Source organism: Ammospiza nelsoni, chromosome 25, assembly GCF_027579445.1.
Source record: "Ammospiza nelsoni isolate bAmmNel1 chromosome 25, bAmmNel1.pri, whole genome shotgun sequence".
Classification (NCBI taxonomy): Eukaryota; Metazoa; Chordata; class Aves; order Passeriformes; family Passerellidae; genus Ammospiza; species Ammospiza nelsoni.
Window position 1 is genome coordinate 1,974,432 of NC_080657.1, and position 7,019 is coordinate 1,981,450.

A 7,019-nucleotide genomic window follows, 5' to 3' on the forward strand; every position below is an offset into this window, starting at 1 on the left:
CCTGATTATTTACCTGATAATTTCCTGATTTTTCCCTGATAATTTTCCTCATTTTTTCCTCATTTTTTCCCTGATTTTTTTTCCACATTTTGTCCTCATTTTTCCCCTGATTTTTTCCTGATTATTTCCTGATTATTCCCTGATAATTTTCCTCATTTTTTCCTCATTTTTTCCCTCAATTTTTCCTGATTTTTTCCTGATTTTTTTCCTGATTTTTTTCCTAATTTTTCCTGATTTTTCCCTGATTTTTTTCCACATTTTGTCCTCATTTTTCCCCTGATTTTTTCCTGATTATTTACCTGATAATTTCCTGATTATTTTCCTGATTATTTCCTGATTTTTCCCTGATAATTTTCCTCATTTTTTCCTCATTTTTTCCCTCAATTTTTCCTGATTATTTTCCTGATTTTTCCCTCATTTTTTCCTCATTTTTCCCTGATTTTTTTTCCACATTTTGTCCTCATTTTTCCCCTGATTTTTTCCTGATTATTTCCCTGATTATTTCCTGATTATTTCCTGATTTTTCCCTGGTAATTTTCCTCATTTTTTCCCTCAATTTTTCTTGATTTTTTTCCTGATTATTTTCCTGTTTTTCCCTCATTTTTTCCTCATTTTTCCCTGATTTTTCCCTGATTTTTTCCTCATTTTTTCCTCATTTTTCCCCTGATTTTTTTCCTGATTATTTACCTGATTATTTCCTGATTATTTTCCTGATTATTTCCTGATTTTTCCCTGATAATTTTCCTCATTTTTTCCTCATTTTTTCCCCTCAATTTTTCTTGATTTTTTTCCTGATTATTTTCCTGATTTTTCCCTCATTTTTTCCTCATTTTTCCCTGATTTTTTTCCACATTTTGTCCTCATTTTTCCCCTGATTTTTTCCTGATTATTTACCTGATTATTTCCTGATTATTTCCTGATTTTTCCCTGATAATTTTCCTCATTTTTTCCTCATTTTTTCCCTCAATTTTTCTTGATTTTTTTCCTGATTATTTTCCTGATTTTCCCCTCATTTTTTCCTCATTTTTCCCTGATTTTTTTTTCCACATTTTGTCCTCATTTTTCCCCTGATTTTTTCCTGATTATTTCCTCATTTTTTCCTCATTTTTCCTGATTATTTTCCTGATTTTTCCTCATTTTTTCCTCATTTTTCCCTGATTTTTTTCCACATTTTGTCCTCATTTTTCCCCTGATTTTTTTCCTGATTATTTACCTGATTATTTCCTGATTTTTCCCTGATAATTTTCCTCATTTTTTCCTCATTTTTTTCTCATTTTTTCCTCTTTTTTTTCCCTCAATTTTTCTTGATTTTTTTCCTGATTATTTTCCTGATTTTTCCCTCATTTTTTCCTCATTTTTCCCTGATTTTTTCCACATTTTTTCCTCATTTTTCCCTGATTTTTCCCTGATTTTTTTCCACATTTTGTCCTCATTTTTCCCCTAATTTTTTCCTGATTATTTCCTGATTATTTCCTGATTTTTCCCTGATAATTTTCCTCATTTTTCCTCATTTTTTCCCTCAATTTTTCTTGATTTTTTTTTCCTGATTATTTTCCTGATTTTTCCCTCATTTTTTCCTCATTTTTCCCTGATTTTTTTTTCCACATTTTGTCCTCATTTTTCCCCTGATTTTTTCCTGATTATTTACCTGACTATTTCCTCATTTTTTCCTCATTTTTCCTGATTATTTTCCTGATTTTTCCTCATTTTTTTCCTCATTTTTCCCTGATTTTTCCCTGATTTTTTTCCACATTTTGTCCTTATTTTTCCCCTGATTTTTTCCTGATTATTTACCTGATTATTTCCTCATTTTTCCTGATTATTTTCCTGATTATTTTCCTGATTTTTCCTCATTTTTCCTGATTTTTCCCTGATTTTTTTCCACATTTTGTCCTCATTTTTCCCCTGATTTTTTCCTGATTATTTCCTGATTATTTTCCTGATTATTTCCTGATTTTTCCCTGATAATTTTCCTCATTTTTTCCCTCAATTTTTCTTGATTTTTTCCTGATTATTTTCCTGATTTTTCCCTCATTTTTTCCTCATTTTCCCGGATTTTTCCCTGATTTTTTTTTCCTCATTTTTCCCTGATTTTTCCCTGATTTTTTCCTGATTATTTACCTGATTATTTCCTGATTTTTCCCTGATAATTTTCCTCATTTTTTCCCTGATTTTTTTCCTGATTATTTTCCTGATTATTTTCCTGATTTTTCCTCATTTTTTCCTCATTTTTCCCTGATTTTTCCCTGATTTTTTTGCCACATTTTGTCCTCATTTTCCCCCTGATTTTTTCCTGATTATTTACCTGATTATTTACCTGATTATTTCCTGATTTTTCCCTGATAATTTTCCTCATTTTTTCCTCATTTTTTCCCTCAATTTTTCTTGATTTTTTTCCTGATTATTTTCCTTATTTTTTTCCTGATTTTTTCCCTCATTTTTCCTGATTTTTCCCTGATTTTTTTTCCACATTTTTCCCCTGATTTTTTCCTGATTATTTTCCTGATTATTTTCCTGATTATTTCCTGATTTTTCCCTGATAATTTTCCTCATTTTTCCTCTTTTTTTTCCCTGATTATTTTCCTGATTTTTCCCTCATTTTTTCCTCATTTTTCCCTGATTTTTTTTTCCACATTTTGTCCTCATTTTTCCCCTAATTTTTTCCTGATTATTTACCTGATTATTTCCTCATTTTTTCCTCATTTTTCCTGATTATTTTCCTGATTTTTCCTCATTTGTTCCTCATTTTTCCCTGATTTTTCCCTGATTTTTTCCACATTTTGTCCTTATTTTTCCCCTGATTTTTTCCTGATTATTTTCCTGATTATTTCCTCATTTTTTCCTCATTTTTCCTGATTATTTTCCTGATTTTTCCTCATTTTTTCCTCATTTTTCCCTGATTTTTCCCTGATTTTTTCCACATTTTGTCCTCATTTTTCCCCTGATTTTTTCCTGATTATTTACCTGATTATTTCCTGATTTTTCCCTGATAATTTTCCTCATTTTTTCCTCATTTTTTCCTCATTTTTTCCTCATTTTTTTCCCTCAATTTTTCTTGATTTTTTTCCTGATTATTTTCCTGATTTTTCCTCATTTTTTCCCTGATTTTTCCTCATTTTTCCCCTGATTTTTTTCCTGATTATTTACCTGATTATTTCCTCATTTTTTCCTCATTTTTCCTGATTATTTTCCTGATTATTTCCTGGTTTTTCCCTGATAATTTTCCTCATTTTTTCCTCATTTTTCACTGATTTTTCCCTGATTTTTTTCCACATTTTGTCCTCATTTTCCCCCTGATTTTTTCCTGATTAATTACCTGATTATTTCCTGATTATTTTCCTGATTATTTTCCTGATTTTTCCTCATTTTTTCCCTGATTTTTTCCTCATTTTTTCCTCATTTTTCCCCTGATTTTTTTCCTGATTATTTACCTGATTATTTCCTCATTTTTTCCTCATTTTTCCTGATTATTTTCCTGATTATTTCCTGGTTTTTCCCTGATAATTTTCCTCATTTTTTCCTCATTTTTCACTGATTTTTCCCTGATTTTTTTCCACATTTTGTCCTCCTTTTCCCCCTGATTTTTTCCTGATTATTTTCCTGATTATTTCCTGATTTTTCCCTGATAATTTTCCTCATTTTTTCCTCATTTTTTCCCTGATTTTTTTCCACATTTTGTCCTCATTTTTCCCCTGATTTTTTTCCTGATTATTTACCTGATTATTTCCTCATTTTTTCCTCATTTTCCCCTGATTTTTCCCTTTTTTCCACATTTTGTCGTCATTTTCCCCCTGATTTTTTCCTGATTATTTCCTGATTTTTCCCTGATAATTTTCCTCACTTTTTCCTCATTTTCTCCCTGAATTTTTCTTGATTTTTTTCCCTGATTTTTTTCCCTGATTTTTTCCTCATTTTTCCTGATTATTTTCCCGATTTTTTCCTCATTTTCACCCAAGTTTCCATCTGAATTTCCCTCCCAAAGCCAGTAAATAAATCCCAACACTTTTTTATCCTGCTGGAACAGCAGATGGGGCTCTGAGCATTTCGCAGCTCCTTCCTCCCACCATCCTCACCCTCACATCTCCTTTCTCTCCTTTCCTACAGCATGGAATTCAAAAAACCCAATTTTTATGGGGTAAAAACTCAAATTTTTGAATTTTTTTCCCTTTTTTTCACGCTGCTCTCCTTTCTCAGGGGGATCCCTGTGCAATTCTGGAATTTTACAATTCCAGAGGATTTTTTTTTTTTGCACCCTCCCACGGGAGCACTGCTGAGGTTTCAACTCCAATAATGCTGCTAAAACTTCCCCCAGCTTCTTTTGCAAAGGGTTTATTTTTTTAATTCCTCCTTTTTCTCCCTTTTTTCCCCCTTCTCACGTGGAGTTTTTTAGTCTCTTTGGGGTCTGAGTGAGGTTTTTACTCTGAATTTTCAGTGTTTTTATGTGAAACAAGAGAGAGATCAGTGTAACTTTGTGTCTGGGCAAGGTGGGAGGGAAAAAAATCTACTGTGGTTTTTTAAAGAAGCGTTTATTTTGAATTTTCAGAACCTTTGTAATAAAACTGCTCCATTTCTATGCTTGGTCTCTTTTTTCCTTAATTCATTCATTAATTTTCAGAGGGGTTTTTTTTTGGATTTCATTGTGATCCCAACAAAAAAATTAGAGGTGGAATTAAGATTTGAAAAATTAAGCATTAATAATTAATTAAGCTAAGAAAAATAAGGCATTAATAATTAATTAGATTAAAAAATAAGGCTTTCCTTTTTAATATTATATATATATCATATATAAAATATATAATATATAATATATATACTATATATACTATATTATGTATATAGTATATATAATATATAGTATATTAAATATATATTATGTTATATATAATATATATTATGATATATATAATATAATATATAATAATATATTATATATATTATATATAAAAATAATATATACAATAATATATATTATATATAATAAATATATAATATATAATATATAATATATATTAATTATATATGATAATATATTTAATAATATATATTATATATTATAATATATAATATATATAATATATATTATATATTATATTCGTATATTCTATTATATATTTTTATATTTTATATAATAACATATTTTACATTTTTATATATTTTATATATAAATACTTATTTTTATATTTATATTATATATATATATATAATATATTATTCCCTCCTCCTTTGAGGAATGTTGGTTTAATTCCATCCACCAAAATATTTCATTTACTTATTTATCCTACACTTGAAAAACTCCTGGAATCTCTTTTGGAAATTGTTATTTCCTTTATAAATTATTTGGGATTTTATTTTTAAAAAATCTCCCTCTGTCTTGAAAAATGAACTCAAAACCTGATGGATTTTGGGGATTTTTGGGTTTTTTGGGTGATTTTATTCCAAATTTCCAGCTGGGTCCTCACCCCTGACCCTTTGTGGAGCAATTTGGGAATAAAATGATGGGAAATTATGGATTTAATTCATCTTTGGGCTGAATTTAAATGGTTTTATCCACAATCCAAGGGGATAAAATTAATTTATTTAATTATGACCAGCTCCATTGTGGAGCTGAGTGTTCATCACACCTGAAATGGCCACAAAACCCCAAATTTGCTCTTTTTGGAGTAAAAAAAAAGCAGATTTTGTGTGTGCTGGAGCAGCCCCCTCCTCCCTGCCGTGAAATCCTCCCCTTTTGGGACAAAACCTCTGGAATTCCAATGGGATCTCCCTGAATTTCCTTTTCCAGCGTTCCCGAAATGGCTGCCAGGCTGCAGCTCTGCCACGCGCTCCCAAATCCTTCAAAACTGGGTAAAAATTCAATTTATTTCACACTTCTGCTCAAAGAAACGGATCCATTTGGGAAGCAGATCCTTGATTTTGGGTCCCTTGCATAAAACATGGAATTTTGGGGTATTCCCACTCACCTTGAGCCCAGATCCTCTCAAATCCCAATTTCCCTTCAGATTTTGGTTTTAAAAAACCCATTTATTGCATTCTACTCAAATAAATGAATCCCATCAGGAAGCAAATCCCTGATTTTCGTTTCCCTGCATCAAAAATGGAATTTTTTTGGTATTTCCACCTACCTCAAGCCCAGATCCTCCCAAATCCCACTTTGCTCTCAAAGTTGGGTAAGAAATCCATTTATTTGACCCCTCTGCTCAGAGGAATGAATCCATTTGGGAAACAAATCCCTGATTTTGGTTCCCTTTCATAAAAAATGGCATTTTTGGACATTCCCACCTACCGGCAGCCTGGATACTCCTAAATCCCAAATCCCCTTCAAAATGGGGTCAAAAAATCCATTTATTTCACCCTTCTGCTCAAATAAATGAATCCCTTTGGGAAGCAGATCCCTGATTTTGGCTTCCTGGCATAAAAAAATGGAATTTTTGGGTATTCCCACCCACTGTGATGCTTGGGAAGAGCCCAGAGGCTCCCAAATCCCAATTTCCCTTCAAAATTGGGTAAAAAACCCATTTATTTCACTCTTCTGCTCAAATAAATGAAACCCATGAGGAAACAAATCCTTCATTTTGGCTTTTTCTTGCACAAAAAAATGGAATTTTTGGACATTCCCACTTACCTGAAGCCCAGATCCTCCCAAATCCCACTTTGCGCTCAAAGTTGGGTAAAAAACCCATTTATTTGACCCCTCTGCTCAAATAACTGGATGCATTTGGGAAACAAATCCCTGATTTTGGTTCCCTTGCATAAAACATGGAATTTTAGGATATTCCCACCTACCTGCAGCCTGGATACTCCTAAATCCCAAATCCCCCTCAAAATGGGGTCAAAAAATCCATTTATTTCACTCTTCTGCTCAAATAAATGAAACCCATGAGGAAACAAATCCCTGATTTTCGTTTCCCTGCATCAAATATGGAATTTTTTTGGTATTTCCACCTACCTCAAGCCCGGATGCTCCCAAATCCCAATTTCCTTTCAAAATTGGGTAAAAAACCCATTTATTTCACTCTTCT